Raw genomic sequence first — 26,490 nt, 5'->3', positions numbered from 1 at the left:
GGTCTGTGGCAGACTCCAAGCACTATTCCAGGGTAGCCTCTGGTAACTTTCTTCCCCAAAGAGACCGACTCTGTTTTATTCATTCCATCACTTCTAATTTCTTTAGTGTACCTCATCAGTAACATACATTATATGTTGACAGTGTTTGTCTACAGAGCATTTTATAACTGTTTGTCCGTAACATAAAAATATATGTTCTGCATAGATCTAGCAGAGCAAAACACACTCAATCACTTTTCAATGCAAAAGATCTGGAAAGTGCAGAATACTTTCCCAAATGTGTGACAGTTAGATGTGCTGACCTGTGACAGAACTGATACAACACCTAACAGTGACCTCAAATGCTTTTATATAATTTCAAGGTTGAAGTTGGAGTACATACAGCTTTTTGGTATCTCCTAGAGATGGATGAGAGCCTTATGGAGTTTTGAAGTGTTGTAGGCATATAAAAGTGGAAAGAAGTGCACAAGTTTTCTATGTTTCCAAGTTTTTAAAGTTGTGGGTGGTGGTGTGTGTCCTGCCACAACTTTAACAGCCACTACGTGTAGTGTTTGTTTGCTAATATGTAATTACAGCTGAAGCTCCAGCAGCACTTAACATTAGGCGGGTATTACTGGGTCCACAATAATGGTTTTCAAACTTCCTTGCTGAAATTTCGAAGGCCTGGTGCCTGAAGATTATTGTTCTTGTTCAAGTCTTCTAGAAACAACTGAGGCAACAAATGAGAAAAGTGAAACAAAATAGACTTCCCCCATTAAACTACTTTTTCTTCCTACTATGTTTTGAACAGGTCCTACTATGTTTTGAAAAGTTGGCATGGGATTACTCCTTGATGAGGAGAAGCATCTTTGAGTGATCTGCTGAGAACAGTTTTGATTTGACCAAGTAATAAGAATTTTTGAAAATCCTCCTTTTGAGTGCATTACTCCGTGGGTGGGCTTAAAGAACTTTTTTGCATTGTCAGTGAAGGAAGGCTCCACTGCCCATGTCCATGTATCTTCTCAAAAAGGGGTTCTCAAACTGGGGGTCAGGACCCCTCAGGAGGTCGTGAGGTTATTACATGGAGGGTCATGAGCTGTCAGCCTCCACCCCAAACCCTGCTTTGTATCCAGCATTTCTAATGGTGTTAAATATATGTAAAAGTGTTGTTAATTTATAAGGGGGTTCACACTCAGAGGCTTGTTATGTGAAAGGGGTCACCAGCACAAAAGTTTAAGAACCACTGTTCTAAGATGTGCATTGAGAGCCAGATTTTGTCCTCATGCTGAATAGAACTTTGGGTAGCCTCCTGTAACTGAAGAGTTGCTTTTGACATTAAGCACTATTTGATGTGAGCAAAGGTGGCAGAACTGAGCTATTTTCTCTTGACTAATTTTTTCTTTGAAATTGTAATACTTGGCATTTAATATGCACGGTGCTTTTCATCTTCATAATGCTTTGCAAACATTAGCCAGCTGCTGCACACACTGCTCCTAGGAGTTAGGCAGCTAGCTACTGTGGTGATGGCCACAATAGAAATACCTTAGCTGCTGTTATCCTGATGTGACAGATGAGGAAGTGTAGAGCTGTTCATAAGCTTGTTGAAGGCCATAGGTATCTAAAGGTGGGAAGTGGATTTGGGTGTTTTGACTCCAGTCCTGTGGTCTAACCTCTAGACTATGCTTTTTTTTTGGTTACCCTTGGAGTCTCTGCTGGGCTCCATAATTATGGAGATGTAGACCTGATACTTCTGATAATTATAAATTAGCATATTGGGATTTACTGGCAACATAAAGCAAGGTATATAAACTGACTTGGGTGGTAGGTGAAATTAAAGCTAAGAATTCACTTTGACCCACAATAGTAGTGATAACAGCCATGGATTTTGTTTGATTTGCTGGAAACCTCAGCCAACGGGAGCATGACAATGTGACTCATGTGGCTGGGGAAACTGAAATGCATTCTCCTACTAAGCAGATCTCTTACCCTTTGAGAGGCTAGGGGTTCTCAAACTTCATTGCGCTGTGACCCCCTTCTGACAACAAAAATGACTACATGACCCCAGGAGGGGGGACCAAAGCCTGAGCTACCCCAACCCAGGGGGGGAGGGTGAGAGGGATGAGGGGGAAAGCAGAAATCCAAAGGCTTCAGCCTCTGGCAGGGGTCTGTCACCTGAGCCCTACAACCCAGGCTGAAGCCCTTGGTCTTTGGCCCCAGGCAGTTGGGCTCAGGCTTCAGCTTTGGCGCCGGGTGGTGGGGCTCGGGCTTTCACCCAGGGTCCCAGCAAGACTAAGCCAGCCCTGGCGACCCCATTAAAATGACAGGTTTCAGAGTAGCAGCCGTGTTAGTCTGTATCCGCAAAAAGAACAGGAGTACTTGTGGCACCTTAGAGACTAACACATTTATTTCAGCATGAGCTTTCGTGAGCTACAGCTCACTTCTTCGGATGCATAGAATGGAACACACAGACAGGAGATATTTATACATACAGAGAACATGAAAAGGTGGAAGTATGCATAACAACAGGAAGAGTCTAATCAACTGAGATGAGCTATCATCAGCAGGAGGAAAAAAAAACTTTTGAAGTGATAATTAGATGACCCATAGAAGGTCTGAGGAGAACTTAACATAGGGAAATAGATTCAATTAGTGTAATGACCCAACCATTCCCAGTCTCTATTTAGGCCCAACAAAGAAAATAACAGAACGCCACTAGCCATCACCTACAGCCCCCAACTAAAACCTCTCCAGCGCATCATCAAAGATCTACAACCTATCCTTAAAGATGATCCCTCACTCTCACAGATCTTGGGAGACAGGCCAGTCCTCGCTTATAGACAGCCTCCCAACCTGAAGCAAATACTCACCAGCAACCGCACACCATACAACATAAACACTAACCCAGGAACCTATCCTTGCAACAAAGCCCGATGCCAGCTCTGTCCACATATCTATTCAAGTGACACCATCATAGGACCTAATCACATCAGCCACGCCATCAGGGGCTCGTTCACCTGCACATCTACCAACGTGATATATGCCATCATGTGCCAGCAATGCCCCTCTGCCATGTACATTGGCCAAACTGGACAGTCTCTACACAAAAGAATAAATGGACACAAATCTGACATCAGGAATCATAACATTAAAAAACCAGTGGGAGAACACTTCAACCTCTCTAACCACTCAGTGACAGACTTGAAGGTGGCAATTTTGCAACAAAAAAACTTCAAAAACAGACTCCAAAGAGACTGCTGAACTTGAATTAATATGCAAATTAGACAATTAACTCAGGCCTAAACAGAGACTGGGAATGGTTGGGTCATTACACTAATTGAATCAATTTCCCTATGTTAAGTTCTCCTCACACCTTCTATGGGTCATCTAATTATCACTTCAAAAGTTTTTTTTCTCCTGCTGATGATAGCTCATCTCAATTGATTAGACTCTTCCTGTTGTTATGCATACTTCCACCTTTTCATGTTCTCTGTACGTATAAATATCTCCTGTCTGTGTGTTCCATTCTATGCATCCGAAGAAGTGAGCTGTAGCTCACGAAAGCTCATGGTGAAATAAATTTGTTAGTCTCTAAGGTGCCACAAGTACTCCTGTTCTTTTTGCCCATTAAAACGGAGTCGCGACCCACTTTGGGGTCTCAACCCACAGTGTGAGAACTGCTGGGCTAGAGAGACTAAGCAGCCCACTACCATGTTTGGGAATTTAGGTGAACAACAAGGAAGAAAAGCTGTTTCTGTTCAGTTCCTGTGAGGTGACTTTGTAGAACTGGATTAATGGTGAGTGAGGTAGGATGTGAGGAATTCTTGCCAAGTACAGAGAGATTTTGGCCAGTGCTGAGCTGTCTGGTACAAACACCCAAAAGGGAAGGGACCCCTTAGCCTCTCCCAGACACCCTGTTAATCTTTTCAATACAGCTTAAAAATCAAAACCACCTGCATCAAATATTTATTCACTTACTAATAACAGAATAAAACGTATTTCATTTTACTTCCCTTGAGTTAAAGGAAACATTGATTCTTTGTTCAAAACAAAACCCTAAACCTAAACTAGCCATGTGTCTCCTTCTGCTGTGAAAGCTGTATGAAGGGGCTAACGGGGAGGGAATCTTGCCATGGTTTGCCCTCCTGTAGTCTGTGGTTCTATGGCTAACCTCACCATCTCATGGGACTCACAGGAGGGCAGAGTCTTCCACACTGAAGTCCTTTCTCTGCCCTGGCTCTGGGTCTCTGGAGTCTCTGAGCTCAGACCCTGGCAGTCCATTTCCAGTAGAGGTGGGGACTTCTCTGGCTTTGATGTCCTTGACCTTGTCATTCTCCAGTTGCCAAGAGGCTCTTGGCGGCAATGTGCCTAATGTAAAAAAAGGAGAAAAATGCCCCCTTTCCCAACCATCCTCCTGCAGAAATAAACTACAGAATCCCCTTTCCCTTTGAGGCCTTTCTGCACAAAGAAGCAAAAAAGGTAGACCCATTTTTTCTTTGCTGGACACCTTTAAGTTACTGATGCATATTGAAATATCTTAATTCCACATTCAAGTTTTTGCCTGGCAATAAATATTGTATTGGAGAAGCAGTAGATGATCACACTATTAAAGATTACTTGTCATTCGGAGGAATGGCTAAAGCCTTGTCTACTCAGTTAAACCGAATTAACAAAAGATGTGAATTTAAAGAGTTCACTAAACTGCATGAAACCCCTGTGCAGACACTCTCATTCACAATTAAAGTGGCCTTAATTTCAGTTATTTTAAACTAAACTGAATTAAGGCCACTTCAGTTCTGAATGAGAGTGTCCGCACAGGGGTTTCATGCAGTTTAACTAGTCCACTTTAAAATACACATGTTAACTAAGGTTAGATGTGTTAAACATTCAGAAGTCAGGAATTGTGAAAGCTGAGTCAGAATGTGCAATCTTAAGGCTTGTCTACAAGGGGAGACACAGGAAAATTAATCTGAATTAGCTAGAGGTGTGAATTTAATCTCCCTGTTTTTCTTCAGGATGTAAAGAAGCAGCTCTGTGCTTCAGCCTTTGTTTCTGAGCAACTTGCACACTCAAGAATATCTCAGGTCTGCCTGACTTGTGAGCACCTCAGGTCTTCAGCTAGTGGGACGCCACTGAAATCAATGGCTTATTGCTAACTTACACCAGTTGAGGATCTGGGCCATATATGACAAGTCTTGCACAAAATAACAGCACTGCCGGACACTGACAACATTCTTCTGAAGGCAGTCATTTCTGATGGGATGAGCAAGACTCTCTTGTCACTTGTGTCACAGTCCTCCCCTTCAAAAGAGTCTTTCAATTGATTTCAATGGGCTTTGTATCTGGCCCCAGTGCGTGAACCTGCCAGCACTTACTTACTACATGCATTGCCTACTACTGGGAGCAATAACTGTGACACTGGTGAGATTACTTGTGGTAGTAAGCATGATGCTTGGTAATCAGTGTGCAGGAGCAGGCTCTGATTCTTGGACTCCGTGAAACTTTAGTGAACCAAACTCTTTTTGGATTAAGACATACTGAGGTGGGTGGTGGTTGGGGTGGGGTGGGAAGAGGAGAGGGGGGAAAGAGGAACCAAAGTGAGAGCTAGTGGAAAAGTTTCTCTTTTCCATATGCATTTTTCTCAGGGAGCAGGCGGCTTTGTGGGAAATAAAGAGAACTTGAACCAGGATGACAATGGAATGGTTTGTTTTAAACAAGTGCAAAGCAAAGCTAGCTCTTTGAAATTGTTAAACAAAACAAACCCACAGAAAGAGCATCTTTGTAACATGATTGTATTTTTTTCTCTTTCCATGTAAAAAGTTCTAACAGTAACATCTGAAAAAACATTTCTGACTATTTTCTTTCTCCAAAGCAAGAAAGATTATATAATTCTTCTTAGACATGATGATTTTGCACCAGGGGCCATCATTACTAGCTATATTTTCTCCCTTTTAGAAGCTTTCTAATGTCTTATTTCATTAGACTGACATGCTGCAGTTTGTACTAATGCATGGGATAGGAAGAGTTAAATTACACAATTCTGCAGCACAGCTGGGCAATCTTGGATGTTTTCATTTTGAGGGTTTCCCCTCAATCACACCCTGTAAGTGGGGCAGCAAATAAATCTCACTGGTTAGACTCTGAGGAGAACATGTGACATTTGGGGGAATTATTCTCTGCACCCCTTTGAGGACTGATTGTTTGAGATGCCCCAGAGCTGCTCAGCTCTGTACACATTCCAGTGATCTTATTGACATTTCAAATTTATCCTTTGCAATACTGCCATGTAATGGGAGGAAAATGAAAGATGCAGTTGGCAAACTGATAATTGAAAGTAATAAAAAAAAGTCTTAAGCAAATGCATAAAAATCTTTCAAATCATGGTATTTATGGCCCTAAAATGTTACAGGGATATTTATAGGTTCAATGGAAGTACAAAACATATGGCTTTCTCATCCGGAAATATTCTTTCAATTACACCCCGCGTGGCACTCATAAACATCCTTCTTTCATCTAAAAAAAGTACATTAGGTAAGAGACATTGTTCCATTTTGCAGGGGGACGTGGTAAACAAACATCTTGCTCTAGCAGATGTTAAAATGTAGTTTATAGAATATTCCTTTTGCTGATTGAAATCTTTTGGCTCTGGCAACTCTGTTTGCCTCAGATTCTAAGTACTGCAGCGGTTTGGCCACACATCTTGTGTTTTGTTTTTCTGGTGGGTGAATTGGAGGTTCTGCAGGATCAGTATAGTGTTGCCTGTTTTTTCCTCTCTAAAAAATAAGGGGGTCTGATTTCAATTTTCATTGAAATCTACCCAAATTCCCCTGGATTGCAGTGGGAGCAAGAGGTTGCCCTAATGTTTCCTCTGACATCACTTTTAAGGAATTCTGATCTCTGGGCCTGGTCCAGCTCCCACGAAAGTCAGTGGGAAGACTTTGTCAATGGAATTGGTTCAGTCTCTTTGCTTGTGATAGACCTTGGCCACAAAATATACTTTTAACCTTGGCTAGTCCCTCCCAGCACTCATGGCCAGCTATGGAGCCTGGCTTTATGCATGTAAATGGGGGCACACTCAAGGAAGATGAGCAAGGGCCAAGTAAAATCGCAGCTTTTTGCACTCAAGGTCTGCTTTGCATGCCTGTTACCCATGGCCATTGCAGCTGCTGTTGCTGTTTCTATGGGGAGGTTTAGCACACACCCACTCTGCACTGGCCCTTGCAGAGGGAATGCATCCTGCAGCCTCTTCAGAGAGAATCAGTACCCACCAGACTGCTGCTTCATCACAACACACCTTCTGTCAAGTGAGCCATAAAGCTACTATCCTGTCCTCCTACAAATCCCTCCTCAACTCCCGCTTGCATTGTTGTGATGCCTACGAGTGATTAATCAAAGCAGTGTGCTTTATCTTTTACCACCCTGCTCCCTCTGCCCTTGATTGCTCAATGTCTTGAATTTTGTGTTCCTTGGGGAAGGGACTGTGGAAGCCACCATTATAAAAACAATTGCTATGAAATGTGTCCCTTGTGATCTTTGTCCTGTCCTGCCTGCTTCCTGCTGAGTCTTGGGAAAAGAAGACAAAAGGAAACCTGATGACACATTTGGAGACTATTAAGGGCTGCTATAAAGAGGATGGTGATCAACTGTTCTCCATGTCAACTGAAGGTAGGACAAGAAGTAATGGGCTTAATCTGCAGGAAAGGGGATTTAGGTTAGATATTAGAAAAAACTTCATACTGATAAGGATAATTGATAACAGGGTTCAAAAAAGAGCTAGATAAATTCTTGGAAGATAGGTCTATCAATGGCTATTAGCCAGGATGGACAGGGATGGTGTGTCTAGCCTTTGTTTGCCAGAAGCTGGGGATGGAACACTTGATTGCCTGTTCTGTTCATTCCCTCTGGGGCACCTGGCATTGGCCACTGTCAGAAGACAGGACACTGGACTAGATGGACCTTTGGTCTGACCCAGTATGGTCGTTCTTATGAGCTCTGGAATAGGCTTTCAAGGAAGATTGCGGAAACACCATCACTGGGGAGGTATGAAGAACAGGTTGGACAAATATCTATCTAGGTGTATCAAAGCGCAGGGGGCCTGGATTTGATGACCTCTGGAGGTCCCTTTCTGTGATTCTGTGAAATGTGTAGCCGAGATGCTTCTGTTGGGCTTTGTTCATAGCTGCCAACACTTGAAAAACTTTTGCAAGGGACAGTTATCCAGATAACTGGGGGGTGGGGGGTTGTGGAGTGACTTAGTCCCCAGCCACTGGAAGTTTGTGGGCATTCTACCTGAGGTCTAAGACTCACACAGCACTTTACAAACATTGCCTGGTCAATGATCATCACATCCCCTATGAAGTAGGTAAATAGTGACGGTTTCACAGATGGGCCGAATGAAGCACAGCAAGGTTAAGGCCGACATTTTGAAACATAGGCATTTATAGTTAAGCACCTAAATCCGGGTCTGGCTGTAGATGCTTAACTCTGGGCAACCAAAGCAACAGAAGGAGTCATCGTCAGCTGAGACTAGTCTCTTTCTCAGCCTGCTAGATTGTGCTGCTGAGCTGCCTTTCTTTGTAACTGGAGGTCAGATTGGCCGATAAGAAGCTTGCAGAAGCCCTGTTGCCATCAGACTGCCTACAACTTGTGAAGCTGATCTGGGGTCTTTCCCAGCATCAGACGGAACTATGGCTGTTGTTCTTTTGGACAACTGAGCCCAACCTTGGGCTATATAGGGAGTGAATACCCTTGATGATGATTATTTAAAAAAAAAAATCAGTGACAGATTTTCAATTCTGTTTACAGGGGTTTACGTTTTCCAGGCTGCCTTCATAAGGAAAAGGGCTTAGTTTCCATTGTCAGGTCTCTCTCACCGGAAGATGGTGGACTGACCATGGGCTTGCAAATGCCATCTCTGTTCTGGATATGAAATGCTACTATTGGGCATTATGTAATATGTTCCTTAATTCTCAACAGACCTAATGAAGGACAAGGCTGGGATCCAAAAGCTTCATGACATTTTTGTGCTTCAAAAGAGTGTTATTGAAACACATGGGCAACCCTTAGGTTAAATGAGAAGGGCTGTTTCCAAATGCTTTAGTCATATTAATAACAGGATCATTCGACAGAATAGAGCGTGGCTTTATACGCTGCCTTTCAGACATCTCTAACCACTCTTCAAGTGATTCATTTCTTTTTTTCCCCCTTCCCGCTACAATCTATAATAAATTGTTAGCACAGGCCCATTCCTGCTCCCAGTGAAGTAATTTGGGCCCCATGTTAATGAACATCAAAGCTTCACCGGAATGGTACAAAACACTGTATACAATGTGGACATGATTAATGCTTCTGCCTTTTTCAATTCAAGATTAATCTTTTTCTAAAGAAAATATATAAAATGCCGAATAGAGCCATACAGACCTAATTAGTTAGGAAGGTTGAGATTTTCCAAGCAATTTAGGGCATTTGGCATATCTTCTATTAAAAGTAATGGAAGATAATATGTCTAGATTGCTTAGTGATTTGAAAATATCAATCAGAATATTTAAATATGGCACTTAAACACTTCATGGGAGACTTCTGTTAACCCAGAATAGAAGGCACCAGCAGCTGTGTTATACAAGATGCTAGTATTTTGTAGTGCAGCAGTAAAACCCAATACTGTCTGTAAGGGTTTTTTAAACAGTATCTGAATGGCTTGTTTAAGATATTTTGTTATGGCTTTGATTAGGGATTCCACAGGGAATCCACATTGACAGTTTTTTGTAGATGTTTGCATCCTTGTGTAATGCTGCTAAAGGGAGTCTTTAAAGGTGGGCTTAAAAAGAAACTTTTAAAACATGATGCTTTTAACTCTGGGCTAAAACTGGAACATCTGAGTGTACAGTCCCCATGCAGTGTGAGGTGCTGCAGCTCTACTGTGAGAAGAATCATGTTACAAACCCTGGGCTCAGATTGTCCCCTCATCTAGAGAATTATCAAATGTGCTCTTCAGACACTAGAGACTTTCTTTAAATTCGCCCTGTGAAACGTTTGAAATTGTTTTTCTCCTAAACATGATTTTAATAGGCAAGCTTGATATTTTCACCAGACATCTCAAGGAACAGTCAGATTTTCCTTTCTGACAATCTTTGCATATTTTTTTTTTTAAGATGAGGTAAAGGGTGGGAGAAAAGTCTTCTCTGACACAGTTTCAAAGAGCATCCAATTCTTACAGTACTCAATTGTTCAGGGGAATTGGGATCCTTTTTTTGAAAATTAGTGTCCCCTCCACCTCCCAAAAATCCTACATCTTTCCAAGGAAAAGAGATGGCCGTGAAATCAGAAGCTCCCAAAATCCCTTCGGCAGGGGAATGTCTTACACTTTTGAGAGTGATAGGGACAATACAGGAGAACTGGGGTTCTCAGCTTATTAAGAGTGAGGAGGGAAGTTCCTGCAGTGGGGATACCATTCAAAGATCTCAAGGCTCTGGGGCGAGAGTCATAGTTTGTTGTTTTATATAGTAAAACCTGATTCTGAGAAGTGCTGAGCAACTGGTAGCTGCCATACATAGCGAATGAGTAGAACCTCTTAGCATCAGACCCATCTTATAGCTGTTCATAATGCAAACCATAGGGAAAATAGATAACTGGAGAAAGAAAGAAATAGATTCTCTTAAAGGCAAGGAACACTAGAGGCAAGGAGCACAAATCACGAATAGCTGGTTAAATTGTTCAAATGGCAACAAGATCACAGCTGTCAGTATGAAAAGAGTTTGTAGCAATTATCACAACAAACCAATATTACTAAATTACTGCAACTAATTATTCATGTCACCATCCCGCAATTCTTTGTTTGACCTTTTAAGCCTTGGCATATCTCAATTTAGAATTCTGCCGTGGGAATGAGGTCTGCAATAATTGTGGAGGAGCATTGTCTCTGACTCGAGGCTGAGGGTAGCATTGCTAGCAGGAGATTTCACCAGGGTTTATGGTTTCCCATTAGCCATATCAGATGGGGTAAAGTGCTTTTCTAATGTCTTCCTTCCACTAAAAGTGTACGTTCTTGTTACAAAAGCATGAAATGACTTTGAGAGAGAGAGAATGACTAACAGCACTCCAAAGTGTACGGTGGGAAAACCACAGAGTGAGAGAGAAGTGGTTAAAGGTTACACGATGGATTCTAATTTCAGCTGGGTGCGATAATGCCAGACTAACAATGTCCCACTTACAGGCTGGGATTTCATACCATCTGAGGCCTGGTTTCTGGCCTTCCTGGTCAAATCCTGGAGAAGAGTCTTTGGGATCTGGAAAAAAAGGAGGGGATGCTGCTGAAACAGATTAGCCCTCTTTCTGAGCAGAATGGGGAAACCTTGCTGACTGCAGCTGATTTCTTTCTACTAAGGGCATGTTTACACATAAACTGTCACATCGGCACCACTGTAGCTGTGCTGCTGTGGCACTTGCTGTGACGACGCTACCTACGTGGATGGGAGGGGTTCTCCCGTCGGCGTAGGTAATCCACCTCCCCAAGAGATAGTAGCTAGATCCGGTCAACCTAGTGCTGTCTACACTGGGGGTTAGGTTGGTTTAACTGGATTGATCGGGGTGTGTTATACTTAGTTATACTGAGCTAATGTCCTATGGAGACCAGGCCTGAGTCTTTCCACCAACATGCAGTTACTTTTTAGAAATGAAACACACTTTTGAGTCACAATAGCTGAACACAATAGCTATTCTATCACCTTTTAAGTGCCACTACTCCTATCAGGTGGCCATGCATCCCTGTTACTGGACTCCTGGATTCTTTGCTTAAGAGTCCTTATCTATAACCTAGCATCAAATCCTTCCCTATTGTAACACCAATGTCTTCAGTGGATTTGCTCCAAGAATGATTTTGGCCCACTTATGATTTTTGTACAGGCGTGACTCCTGCCAAGGTTAAGAGTGTGAATATGACAAACTAAACAAATTGACTAAAAATCCCTAGAGAGAGTCAGATTCCTCAAAATAAGAGGGGGGTGAATTAAGAGTTTTTTTTGAAATTTAGTATAGTGTATAAATGGCATCTCTAGCAGTAAAAATTCAAAAGTTGATGTATAATAAGTCTGACATTTTCTGAATTTCAATCATTTTATCATTAGACATAAGAAAGTGAAGTGTCCATTTATGCTATTATCTCCATATATGACTTCTTTGCATAAATATGGAAATTTGATAATTATTCCTAGATATACATTTAGCAGGGTGTGTGTGTGTGTGTGTATTCCAGGTTAGATAGGAAAAAAATAGTTAGTGGCTATGTAAATGTGGTACGGTTCCTGGCCTTCAGTATATCAGGTGCTATTGAGTTGTTCATCCTTGCGGCTTCTGCTGTCACTTTTGCAGACACCTATTTAACATTGTCCTAGTTCTATGAACACAAGCGTGGGCAAACTATACTGGAACTAAATAATATTCCAGCCTCCTTTTCATGTCAGAACCTATCAATGATAAAATAAATACCAATCCCTATTTTACTGTTAGTGGGACAGATCCTACCCTTATAAGTGAAGGTTCAGGAACGGGGTACTGCTGGCCATGCATAGGTGGCAAAGTCTGAAGTTCAGAGAAAGATAGATCAGCACTATTTGTGGGGAGCACATTACAAATTTGTAAAGTATCCAGTGTCTGCCTCTAGCTAATGCAATGTGTATATTGTAGCATATGCATTGTCGGGCTGGGGTTTGGTTATGTCCCCAGCCAATAAGACCACATTGCTTTGCTTTGAGACTGATATGCTAGCAAGCATAGTAGCTTAGCCCCATTCCTAGAACTTTCTGGAGTATTAGCAAGGAATACTCAGCTGAACCCTTGTGCATGTGCAGTTAGGCTCCATTTGCTATTCCTTCAATCCCAGTACATCTGCGTAGCATAGAGTAGGATGGGGACCAGAGGGGTGAAGTATTTCAAATGAAGAAGCCTCGTGTTTCCAGTGCAAAAGGAATGTAAGACTGGATGACTCAGGGATCTAGTAAAGGAGCCTTTCACCTCTTGATCACATGGTGTGCATTCAGCCTCCCAGGTCAGCTGTGAGTGAAAGTTGTTTGGAACATGTGAAATGAATTATTCTTGTTTCAGTTCCCACCAAAGGGGTGTCAGTACCTTTAAAGGCCCTCACCACAATGGGCACCCGTGGGCTCTCCAAGGAGACTGGCAAGAAGGACTGAACAGAGAAAGAGGCTGAGTTCCCCTCCCAACCTTAGAGGTGGTTCTTCCATGGTTGAGGCACTTTAGTGGAGCAGTGTGGGTGCAACTTGAGGTACAAGCTTCTCCTCTTGGTGACTTTCCTGTGAGCAAGTTGGAAACTGTGTTCTCCAGAAGTTTAACTCTGATATCTTCCAAGAGCACTAGATATACATCTTCCAAGAGCAGTCTAGCCAGGAAATACAACATGTTACAGAAGGAAGCATGGTTTTCCAGAGGAAGACATTTCCAATTGGAGCTGAATGCCTTACATGTAAATAAAATGTGGTTGGTGTTTTCTGATGTCCTTCTTAGGCTACAGCCCTAATCAGAAGTCAAGCACCTCTCTCCTAGCCTACATTATATCTAGCCCAAACGTCACAATTCAGTGTAAATCATAAAAAATCATTCAGTAAAGAATGGGCCAGGACTGGAAGCCTGTAGGGTTAATCAATCTGCTTTCTCCACTAGCATACTCGTATTGGGACTTCAGACACTCTCAATGGCCTTTGTCATTGTTATAAACATTAATTGCTGGTTACCAGTTGTGACACCTCCCGAGAGCACCCAAGGTTGTGAGGCACCTCATCACCACCTTCCCTTAGTGTGAAGAAGTCTTGTCTGTGCCAAGGGCAGCTCTCCAAGGCCACAAGCACCACGAGCACTCCCTGCTATTCCTGGCCCAGCCCTGCTGGGAGGCTGCAGGTTAGCGATAGGCCCCCTCTGAGCATCTCCCTGGAGCGTCCAATCCCTGGTCCACTGGACACTCACAATATTCACTGATATCAGAGGGGTAGCCGTGTTAGTCTGGTTCTGTAGAAGCAGCAAAGAATCCTGTGGCACCTTATAGACTAACAGACGTTTTGCAGCATGAGCTTTCGTGGGTGAATACCCACTTCTTCGGATGCAAGCAGTGGAAATTTCCAGGGGCAGGTGTGTATATATAAGCAAGCAAGCTAGAGATAACGAGGTTAGATCAATCAGGGAGGATGAGGCCCTGTTCCAGCAGCTGAGGTGTGAAAACCAAAGGAGGAGAAACTGGTTCTGTAATTGGCAAGCCATTCACAATCTCTGTTTAGTCCTGAGCTGATGGTGTTAAATTTGCAGATGAACTGGAGCTCAGCAGTTTCTCTTTGAAGTCTGGTCCTGAAGTTTTTTTGCTGTAGGATGGCCACCTTAAAATCTGCTATTGTGTGGCCAGGAAGGTTGAAGTGTTCTCCTACAGGTTTTTGTATATTGCCATTCCTAATATCTGATTTGTGTCTATTTATCCTTTTCCTTAGAGACTGTCCAGTTTGGCCGATGTACATAGCAGAGGGGCATTGCTGGCATATGATGGCATATATTACATTGGTGGACGTGCAGGTGAATGAACCGGTGATGGTGTGGCTGATCTGGTTAGGTCCTGTGATGGTGTTGCTGGTGTAGATCTGTGGGCAGAGTTGGCATCGAGGTTTGTTGCATGGGTTGGTTCCTGAGCTAGAGTTACTATGGTGCGGTGTGCAGTTGCTGGTGAGAATATGCTTCAGGTTGGCAGGTTGTCTGTGGGCGAGGACTGGCCTGCCACCCAAGGCCTGTGAAAGTGTGGGATCATTGTCCAGGATGGGTTGTAGATCCCTGATGATGCATTGGAGGGGTTTGAGCTGGGGACTGTATGTGATGGCCAGTGGAGTCCTGTTGGTTTCTTTCTTGGGTTTGTCTTGCAGTAGGAGGCTTCTGGGTACACATCTGGCTCTGTTGATCTGTTTCCTTATTTCCTCGTGTGGGTACTGTAGTCTTGAGAATGCTTGGTGGAGATTTTCTAGGTGTTGGTCTCTGTCTGCGGGGTTAGAGCAGATACGGTTGTACCTCAGTGCTTGGCTGTAGACAATGGATCTTGTGGTGTGCCCGGGATGGAAGCTGGAGGCATGAAGGTAGGCATAGCGGTCGGTAGGTTTTCGGTATAGGGTGGTGTTAATGTGACCACCACTTATTTGCACCGTGGTGTCTAGGAAGTGGACCTCCCGTGTTGATAGGTCCAGGCTGAGGTTGATGGAGGGGTGGAAGCTGTTGAAATCATGGTGGAATTTTTCCAGAGTCTCCTTCCCATGGGTCCAGATGATGAAGATGTCATCAATGTAGCGTAGGTAGAGAAGGGGCATGAGCGGACGGGAGCTGAGGAAGCGTTGTTCCAGGTCGGCCATAAAAATATTGGCATATTGTGGGGCCATGCGGGTGCCCATAGCGGTGCCACTGATCTGGAGATATATATTGTCATTAAATTTGAAATAGTTGTGTGTGAGGATAAAGGCACAGAGCTCAGCAACCAGTTGTGCTGTGGCATCATCAGGGATACTGTTCCTGATAGCTTGTATTCCATCAGTGTGTGGGATGTTTGTGTAGAGAGCCGCTACATCCATGGTGGCTAGGATGGTGTTTTCTGGAAGGTCACCAATGCATTGTAGTTTCCTCAGGAAATCAGTGGTGTCACGGAGATAGCTGGGAGTGCTGGTAACATAGGGTCTGAGTAGAGAGTCCACATATCCAGACAGTCCTTCAGTGAGAGTTCCAATGCCAGAGATGATGGGGCGTCCAGGATTTCCGGGTTTGTGGATCTTGGGTAGTAGATAGAATAACCCTGGTCGGGGTTCTAAGGGTATGTTGATTTGTTCTGGTGTTAGTGTAGGGAGTGTCCTGAGTAGATGGTGCAGTTTCTTAGTGTATTCCTCAGTGGGATCTGAGGGAAGTAGCCTGTAAAATTTGGTATTGGAGAGTTGTCTGGCGGCCTCCTTTTGGTAGTCAGACCTGTTCATGATGACAACAGCATCTCCTTTATCAGCCTTTTTGATTATAATGTCAGGATGGTTTCTGAGGCTGTAGATGGCATTGCGTTCTGCACGACTTAGTTTGTGAAGCAAGCGATGTTGTTTTTCCACAATTTCTGCCTGTGCACGTCGGTGGAAGCATTCAATGTATAGGTCCAGACTGTCATTTCGACCCTCAGGAGGAGTCCATGTGGAGTTCTTCTTCTTGTGCTGTTGGTGGGAGGGTAACTGTGTATCAGTGCGCTGTTCAGTGTTGTCCTGGAAGTATTCACTGATGTGGTTTCTTTGGAAGCAGCCACACAGTCCAGCTTACCAGTTCCACTTCGGACCACCGCTCCGCTCAACTCACAGCACTTAGATGTGTTCATAGTGAAATCAAGAATAACATTATTGAACAAAGCAGAGAGATTTGAGTAATATTGAGTAGAAGCTGGAAACAAATGGTTGTATACAAAACAAAATCATAACACATGTTCTAGAGTCTAGACTTCATTAACTAGATATTCTCATGTCCTGTAGAGTGATGCTCACTCAACGTAGTTGCAGTGTTTTTACAGCCAGGCTGGCTGTGACCCTCCTTTCATGAGACAGACCCCCTGTCAGCTTGCCCCCTAGGTGAAGGACCCTGTGTGTTCCTTTGCCTCCTGAGATATTCAAGTCCCATCCTTTATGACTGAAGACAAACAGAACACCCTTGGTTGTGTTTCTTTTTCCTTGTAGATTTCACAACCTTTCAACTGGCACCTGGCTCAATATGCAAGTATGCTTCCATTGTGAGGCAGACAAGATGCAGTGCACATATGACTAGATAGGGAGATGAGCGTCTGTTACCTACTGCCTGAAAGGAATGTGTCTGAGAGAGATCACCTCCTGGTGACCTGCGTTAACTGCAAGCCCTTCAGAACATAACTTTCAGCATAGATAAATAACTCCTTAAATATTATCTATACATACATTTCACCATGATTATGATGACCAGTAGGCTATTGGCTTTCTAAATAGAGACCTCACATGAACCTTTGGGTTAACTATTCTGCATATATCGAACCCAAGGGATGCCTGAAAAACACTACGCACCCCTTGTGCCCTCTGCCAGTTGGCACCAGAGGTCCCTGGGTCAAAAGGGGAAAGAGTTCCTTTCCTTTGGAAAGACAAAATGCTGTAGTCATTCAGAAGGGAAAGGAAAACAAGGGTTAATTCAGTGCTTTTCATGCACCATTCCTCTCATGCACAAGTGATTTCCTGTGTAGGAAAGAAAGTGACGTTCAATGGGGACCTTTCATGGGGTCTTGTCAGAAGGAATTGTGCTCCCAGCCTCCCTCTTCAGAAGCTTCACCTAACAAAGGATTTGATTGCTCAGCTATTATAAATCTGTGAAGCTCCATTGGCTTCATGCTGACTTATGCCGGCTGAGAAGCTGACCCCAAAACACAAGGTGGGACAAAAAGAGTCCATCTCTGCCATGCAGTTCTCTGAACACTTTCCAAGTGACAAAAAATGGGAAGATAGTAGGTCATTAAGTAGGTCATTCTCTGACTATGGGCCAGATCCTGTTGATGCACATTATCTCAGCTCCATTGAATTCACAAATTATATCTATTTACACCAGCTGAAGATCTTGCCCCAGTATGTGTAGTAGTAGTAGTAGTAGTTCCTTCTCCCCTCTATTTTATTTATCTTAAATTCTTCACAGAAACTAAAGAGTTCCTCTCTTCATTGTTAATGTTCAAGAGCAGGAGGAGATCCCAATAGAATGGGTAACACTCAGTTGAATACAACAACATTTTCTTTCCTTCCCTGGTATTGGCCTCATTGGTTGTTAGATAGTTTGCCTTTCTCACCCCTCCCACCCTTTCCCCTTTATATATTAGCTCCAGCTAATGAGACCCTAAGAGAAATAAGAACCAATGACCTGAAATTAACCCTGGGATATCCCTGCAGTGCCATCCAAACCATTTATAATATTGATCAACTAAGTCCCATGAATTCTTCAAGTCAGTCAGTGATGTGAACTGACAAGTTAAATTATTACACAGAAAGCCCTGCTGCGCTAACTTAATTTATGTTGTATGGATTCAGAAAGGGGTTTGCTCAGTTTTCTAAGACTGCAGTGAAAAGAGCTGTTCTGGAGAACACAACTTCCTTTAAGAACGTATACAGCTACTGGACATCTGGCCTACTTCTGCAGATTAGAAATAATGATCCCATTTGCTCTACAGTTGAGTCAGTACAGATGTCGGACGGGAGAGGGAGGAGGATTATGAAAGCTTTGTACTTAGCATATGTAACCTGTGCTCTCTTGGATCTGTTATTGTGGTCATTTTTAAGTCTTTAAACTTGAAGCAATGAAATGGAGCAGAAATCATTGTAGTATGTAATTTGGGCAAGATTACGCCTTCTGGTGGAAAAATAAATAGGAGGAAAGTTTTGTGGAAAAATACCTAAACTGAAACTTGTCAAGCTCCAGAGACTCATCGTCTTATGGAAGGGGCAGGAGCCCATCCTCCCAACAGCACAGGTCACCCAAGATCCTCAGGGAAGTTCCAGGATCTTGTGGCATATAGCGCACACTATTTTGCACCTTCCTCCTGACAGCACTGGAACTGGGTCAATGAGACAGGGTGCTGGGTAAGGAATGCTTAACCAGCCCCCTGCCACACCAGCCCCAATTAAGGGGAGTAGATTGGAGCTGGCTGAATAGGCCTGTGCCTGCCTGGCAATTAGCAACAGCTGCCAGTTTAATTAGCCAGGGGCTATAAAAGGACTGGGAGGAAGGCAGGCAGGGGATGGGGGGAAGAGAAAAGGAGAGGCCAGAGCAGGGCAGGTGGCTCTGGTCTGCTGGTTGTAAAGCCTGGCTGTGAAACTAACCTGTATATAGATAGCAAGGTGGTGGTGGGAAATGGCTAAAAATAAAGTGCACTGGTGATTGCATCAACCTGAGGTGTCCCTGACTGGTTTGTGAGGGCAGCCGAGGCCGAAACAAGAGGGGCCCTGCTGTGCCTCACTACAGTCAGGCTTCCATTGCCTCTGATGGGCTGGAGCAGAAAGTTGCAGGACTTAAGGTAGACGGGACTTTCCGTGAGGTATCTAGAGATGATGCCAGAGTATGGGTACCCCCTGGTTACACTCCCCGTGTAAGCCCACATTGCTGTTGCCATGTTCACATGGAGGGGCTTCTCCGGCAACGGAGTGGGTGGTGTCATATTGGCTCCTTTTGCCCAACAGTTTTGGGCCTTGTAGCTGATATTGGCTAGTGGGTACTTGTGGTGGTTCCTTGGCAGCTCGGTTGCATGACTAGAATCGTCAGTTGTCAAGGTAGTTTCCATCCTTTTGATAATCATGTCTCTTGTGGCTCGGGGGCATCATTCAGAGGACAGGAGGGCAAGCTTTTTGCAATTCTCATTGGTAATTGGGCTAAGTCAAACAGTATGACTAGATGGGGTCAGTACAGGCATTGCCAGCTCATGTCTAACATTCTGTCATGAGTGTTCTCCCTATGGGATTTTTGCCACAGACACACAAAGGGAGTAGGGACCATAGAAATTAGCACAAAGAACGGAAGTCCTTGGGACTATTTGTGTGAGTAATGGACGAGAATAAACTACATCAACATAAGCTAGGGTGACCAGACGGCAAATGTGAAAAATCGGGACGGGGGTGGGAGGTAATAGGAGCCTATATAAGAAAAAGACCCCAAAATCTGGACTGTCCTTATAAAATTGGGACATCTGGTCACCCTAATATAAGCACTTTTATCCTGGTATGTCCATGCCCACACTCAGGGCTGGATTAAGGCAGGGGCTTTAGGGGCTGCAGCCCAGGGCCCCAGCTCAAGTGGGTCCCGCAAAAATAAATCACAGGCAGTGATCTCCAACTCCAGGCCGCTAAAAGTCCCGTGGTGCCACAGGGTGCTCAGGCAGGTTGCCTGCATGCTGTGGCCGCATGCCGCTCCTGGGAGTGGCCGGCTGCTAGCATGCTCCTGTGGCCCCTGGTGGGGGTGGGGAGGAGGCAGCTCCGTGCACTGCACCTGCACCCAGCACCGTCCCTGCAGCTCCCATTGGCTGGTGCTGTCCCCCTCCCCCCAGGGTCGCAGAGACGTAGCAGCCAGCCACTTCTGGGAGCAGCTTGGGGCTATATCAGGTAGGCCAGCAGCCTGCCTGAGCCCTGCTGTGCTGCTGCTCAGGAGCCGCCCGTGGTAAGTGCCTCCCAGCCAGAGCCTGCACCTTGCACCCCCTCCTCCCCCCTGCCCCAGATCAGAACCCCCCCTCCTGCACCCCAATCACCTGCCCCAGCTCCCTCCTTCATCAAACTCCCTCCCAGGAAAAAGACTTGTTTACAGGGGCTCCACAAAATCTAATAGCCTCGGGTCCACAGGAAACTTAATCCAGCCCTGCCCACACTAGGGGCTTGTGCTGCTTTAACAATATCTGTTTCTGAACAGTTAGGTTTTATACCACTGCAATTCTAGGGAGACTAGCCCTGAGAGGTTCTGACCTCTATATAAATCCATGGTACGCCCACATCTTGAATACTGCATGCAGATGTGGTTGCCCCATCTCAAAAAAGATATATTGGAATTGAAAAAGGTTCAGAAAAGGGAGACAAAAATGATTAGGGGTATGGAACAGCTGCCATATTAGGAGAGATTAATAAAATAGGGACTTTTCAGTTTGGGAAAGAGACGACTAAGGGGGGGATATGATAGAGGTCTATAAAATCATGACTGGTGTGCAGAAAGTAAATAAGGAAATGTATTTACTCCTTCTCATAACACACACACTAGGGGTCACAAAATGAAATCAATAGGCAGCAGGTTTAAAACAAAAAAAAAGTCTTTCTTCATACACTGCAATTCTCTTCATACACTCAAAACCTGTGGAACTCTTTGCCAGAAGATGTTGTGAAGGCCAAGATTATAACAGGGTTCAAAAAAGAACTAGATAAGTTCATGGAGGACAGGTCCATCAATGGCTATTAGCCAGGATGGGCAGGAATGGTGTCCCTAGCCTCTGTTTGCCAGAAGCCGGGAATGGGCGACAGGGGATGGATCACTTGATGATTACCTGTTCTGTTCATTCCCTGTGAAGCACCTGGAATTGGCCACTGTTGGAAGACAGGATACTGGTCTAGATGGACCATTGGTCTGACCCAGTATGGCCATTCTTATATTCTAAAATCAGCCATATGAATTGGACTGCTGGAATGAATGCAGGGTTGGAAATCTGGTACTCCTGAGCTGTAATCCTGGCTGTGCCAATGACTTGCTGGGAGGTCTCATGCAAGTCACTTCTCATCTCTTGAACCATTTCCCCATCTGCAAACCGGGGATAATGCTCAGTCCCTGCCTCATGGGTGTTGTGAGGAATAACTTGCTTATATCTGTACAGTGTTTTGAATGTGCAAAGTGCCATATATATGCCATGTGCTCTCCGTTTTAGCAAGTTTTACCCAAATTGGCGCACACATTGAACACTATTTCCATATATGTCATGCAGTTTCTAGTAAGGTCTGATGGACAGCACCCCTGTATTCACACCCTACACACTATTGTCATAATCTTTGTACAAAATATGATTTGTAAGGTATCATTTGAAAACTAATAACTTGCTGGTCAATAGTATCATGGTGAAGTGTAGCAACAGTATATGTAAAGTTGTAAAATCCCTCTGTATAATGTTCTTAGCACATGTTCAAAACCACACAGCCTTGCCTAGGCAGAAGGGTCCTGAACGAAGAAATGTGTGTTTACCTCAATTTACATATAAGTAATAAACAGGGTCCTCAAGACCCAAGGGGGTGAGATAGCAGGAGACAAAGCACATTTGCATTTCAGCAAAAACAAGTGAGAAGAAAGAACATGGAGCCTCCTTTGCCACCGAATTCCCTGCCACCTTCTTTACAGTTTGAATAAACTTTGCTTTGAGGGGTAACCCTCAGAAGAATCCACTTCAGAGTTTCACTGGACTATAAAAAAGAGGGACAGAAAACCCCAAGGGATCCCTCTCTCTCTCGTTCACCTCAGAAGACACAAGAATCAGCCCTTTGACTTTGGGGGAACATCCTGACCTGAGAATTTGGTCAGCGATGCTGCTGGGAACCACCTTGAACCAAGTGTAGCTTGTTAAGTTTTAGCTACTTTGGAAGTATTTTATCTTTATTTTTCTTGTAAACATTTCTACATTTAATACCTCATACTTGTATTCATTTAAAACCTCTTTGTAATTAAATAAACTTGTTTTATTTTTAATCTAAACCAATCCAGTATTGTATTTAAGCTGAACTGTTTGGGTAACTCCCGTTAAAATAGCAAACTGTTGAATATTGACCCTTTACAGGGGCAGTGGGACTTTAATATGTGAACTGTCCAGAAGAGGACTGGACAGTGCAGAACACACATTTTGGGAAAATTCAGGATTGGGAGTGTATTGGGGTCACCCTGCAAGTGGTAACCAAGGCTGTGACTGGAGTATTGCTGACGGGCTGCTGGGGTCAGAGTTGCTGGACCAGGGCTGCAGCTATACACCGACGTTCAAGGTGTGACTTACATGCTGTTTGCAATCATCCCTGGTTGGGAGCTACAACAGCAAAGCATTGTAAGACACACAGGGTTGTGGAGTGGTGACACAACCCCTCTCACTGGCCTGGTTTTAACCCTGGAATGTGACACAAAGTCTGCATACATTACATGGAGAAGTCTGACTGAAAGCCACCCTGACCTTTGTGAGGTCAGTCTGGATCCCCAAGCTCTCATTCACAGCCTCTCAGTCCAAGGAAGGGTTTGACTCAAGCTCCTGGTGGCAGAAGAAATGCTTAGCTCCGTGGAGATAGATCAAAATAGTTGTGGATGTGGTACTCCTTTTAATTTGTGTTACTTAGCCAAAAGCCTTGATTCTCTCAGCCAAGGCCTTTATTGGCTCTAATAAGGAAGACAGGGGTTTTAACATAACAGACAGATTTTGTAAAACTTTAGAATAATATGTGACTGATGCCAAAAATGGACATAGCTCAAACCCTGGTCAGAGAAGGAGTCTGCAAAACCATTTTTGTCTCCTACTGACAGGGCCCATCTGGAGTCCCATTATTGTGGGGGGGGGGGGGTATTTTGGGGCTCCTGGATGTCATTACTTTAAAAACAAACAATGTTCAAGGAGTCAAGGGACTAATTAGACCCCTGTTAAAACTTGGATTTTAAGAATTTTAAAAAAAGAATAACATTTGGCTATTGTTGTCAGTATTTACTGTGACTTATAATTTATATAAAGGATAAAGCTGCTGCTGTTTTAAGCATATTTTTCCCAAATTTGGAAAAAAAAATTCAAAATGAAAATAGAATTCAATGAAATATTGACAATGTTGCAACACTGCTTTCTATTGTATCTATCACTGCCTTCCCTCCCCTCTCTCCCCCAACCAGCTCGACTCTTCTGGAATCCCTGCTTACCCCTCCTACTGGTGAGCCCAAAGCTCTTGGTTGATGGGTCCATCCCATTTCCTGGACCTGGCTGATCCCAGTGCCAGAAGGAGCCACTAAACAAGGAGCTCATTAGTTGCTCTTGTTTCATATAATGGTGCTTACTCCAGCAATCAGACATAACTAACCCCACCTTAGCAGAAATATCGCTTGACAGTCATCTTAAGTTCACCCCACTACCTGCCCTACTTGCATTCCACGTACCAATACTGTAACCAAGCTTCCTAACTCCCCAGGGTTAAAGTCTCTCACCAATTACCGCATGGTTATCACAGTCCCCTTAGCTGTCTTTGCTGGTTTCATATGGAGCACTCTAAACTGTGCTAAGTCCTCCTACAGACCTCTGGATACTGGTCTAGTAGAGGGGGGTTCTATCATAAATGTATGATGTCATAATTAACTCCTAAACATGTCCTCAGATATATTTCAGCTATTGACCAACTGGATGAGTCTCTCTGAGCTCATATTCAAGTAAACTATGTGTTTCTTCCATTATTTGGAAATCTGTTTTTCATCTGGTTTCTTAAAGATGAGTTGTTTCTTGTTTCTATCTCCATGGCGGTAAAACTGAGGAATTTAGAAATATCTACTCTTGTGTAGTTGAAATGTATAATTAAAGCTTAGGGTAGGGTAATCCTTCATGTATGTTTGTAGATCCTGTGTGTCTGCTCACATTGTATGCTGTCTTTCAAGAGTAGTCTGTCATAACACATATTTACAATCTTCCTCCTTTTGCGACCTCACCCCACTTCTCCCTTCCTCTTCTATAAAAAGCTCTTTTTTTTGGTGTCTCTGAGGCTTGTGAAATCTCACTAGTAGCACGGGATGGGGATAGGTAGCTGCCTTTTGTCTAACTCCAAATTCACTCCAGGCTAGTAAATTCCAACCTTCATCTCATATTCAAAGTAGGGTTGCCAACCCTCCAGGATTGGCCTGGAGTCTCCAGGAATTAAAGATTATGTCATGTGGTGAAATCTCCAGGAATACATTCATGCAAAAGTTGGTAACCCTAATTCAAAGATGGTTGTGGCTTGTGCTCCACTGTGGAGAGACTGTAGGAAATAGAACAGAAAGGTCAGGTGTGAATTTTCACCTAAAATAAGGTGGGGAACAAAATTGAGGCCCTCCATTTCCCCCATTTGCATTCGGGTGACCAATCAGGAATGGTGGACCTGGTAGAGACTGGCAGATTGAGGGCAGTTCTACTGGATAAACAGAGAAATAGCAGGTAGTCATCTTGGTGGCTTAACAATTTGGGACATTACGAAGGCAAATAAGACACTATGGGAAGGTTTTTGGGTGTGAGGTGAATCTGCTGAGCAGACGTAGGTCAGTGCAGGGCAGTGAATTTGCTGCTCTTTTTTTTTTCTTGCTGCAGTGGAGGCTGATAGGTTGTTGTGGATGGGGGAAAAATCCTGTGGCTGCTGGTCACAGCGCCAGGAAGTGTTGCCAACTTAGTGATTGTGCCACTAGATGTAGTGACTTTTTGGTTTCCCTAGCAAGGAGATAAGTGTCAAAATGACCAGTGACAAATCTAGCGACTTTTGATATTTGGAGAAAGAAGTCACCAATTTGTATAGTGACAAAATAATTCACAGTTCAATAGTGTTGTTAAAATCCATTCCAGGCTCTCATTATATTCAGTTGCACACCAAGTCAATATCATTACATCTCCCTTGGGCATGTCCTCAGAAGGAAGCACATTCCAGGGCTGCTCTCATTCACAATCTCTGAGCCCAAAGAAGGGTTTGACTCGAGCTCCTGGTGGCAGCATAAATGCTTAGAACGTAACTGGGGGCTCAGGCGGGGAGGGGGTGAAAAGCTAAAGCTATTGGGGAGGGGAGGCTGGAAGAGGGGAGGATACAACTGCCCCTAGGGGGAAAAGTTATGATCTTCTGCTCAGTAAAAACCATTAGTGACCAGGGCAGGTACCACTCCCTGGGCGAGGGCGATGCAGGAAAAAAACATTTGTCAACAGATATTTGAACCTTTGGCCACTGAAATGTTAACTGATCAAAATCCCCATCAAAGGAATGGGAAGCCAGCTTGTCTACATGGGCGATTCCTTGGGACTCTGCTGAACCTGCCCCCATTACTAGCTTCTGCACTCACCCTGCCTGGGCAAGAGGATGCTCCCAAGCAGCTGAGTTTATTTTGCTAGTTACTGACTGGCTCTGTTGGTGTATCTCAGCTGGTAGGGGGCTGGCCAAGGGTTTCTGGCTGTCCTGGTTACATGGGTCAGGTCCCCCCCCGCTCTGTTTTAACCTGGCATTTGGCTGCCTCTCCAGACCTCTGTTTGTGCCTCTGCTCCCTGGTGGTGCAGCCCAGATTCTCTTAGCCCCTGTGGGAGTGAGCTGTCGCAGGCAGGGTGAACCTGCCTCAGCTGGAGAAGATGTTGCCTTCAGAAAAGGGGCAGTTCGGTCTCTCCAGCCATAGAAAAGGTTATTCTTAGTGTCGATCACATCCCACCAGTGGGTCACCACTCCCCTAAATCTAGGGCTCAGCTCCCAGCCAGCAAAATCCCCAAACCGCGCCTGGGATCACTAGAGGCTTTGCAGCAATCGCTGGCTCTGAATTCTCTGAACTTCACTTCAAATCTCTGTCAGCCCATGTGCACATTTTGTCTGCCTGGGGCTTACTGGTTTTGGGAGGAAGGAGGCTGGGAGGGGGGAATGGAACAGCTGGACTCTATGCATTTCTAGACAACTCCAATGACAACCCTGCCCCGTGTAACCAGGACAGCCAGAACTGGGGTGCCTGAAGGCTCTGGGAGGGGACTGGTGGTTGGAAGTAGCCCACTGATTTGGTGTGTAGAGCATGGGAACATTACTTATTAAGCTGAGTTGTGTGCTCACCAGCAACTGGAGAACCCAGTTCCATGGAACCACTACAGTGTTTATTGCAGCCATGTAGCCCAATGTCTTTCTCGGTAGTGTCTGCAGAGATCACATCACAGCTACAAAAAATGTCCCTCTCCAGATGGGCCTGGTGGAACTGAACCTGGAAAATCCTAAAAAAGGACTCTCTTCCATTGCA

The 26,490-nt window shown here is 44.2% G+C and overlaps 1 long non-coding RNA gene across 1 annotated transcript; it reads right to left on the bottom strand.

Annotated features, from left to right (window-relative positions):
- Window positions 1-4,162: 4,162 nt before the first annotated feature.
- Window positions 4,163-23,800, bottom strand: LOC120372456. The gene is made up of 3 exons (XR_005584979.1): window positions 23,707-23,800; window positions 11,187-11,261; window positions 4,163-4,344 (listed from the first exon to the last, which is right to left on the bottom strand). It is a non-coding gene; the product is annotated as an uncharacterized LOC120372456 (long non-coding RNA).
- Window positions 23,801-26,490: the final 2,690 nt, after the last annotated feature.

The sequence above is a fragment of the Mauremys reevesii genome, linkage group 9, assembly GCF_016161935.1.
Source record: "Mauremys reevesii isolate NIE-2019 linkage group 9, ASM1616193v1, whole genome shotgun sequence".
In the NCBI taxonomy this organism is placed as follows: Eukaryota; Metazoa; Chordata; order Testudines; family Geoemydidae; genus Mauremys; species Mauremys reevesii.
This window is presented reverse-complemented; position numbering and strand designations above follow the sequence as displayed.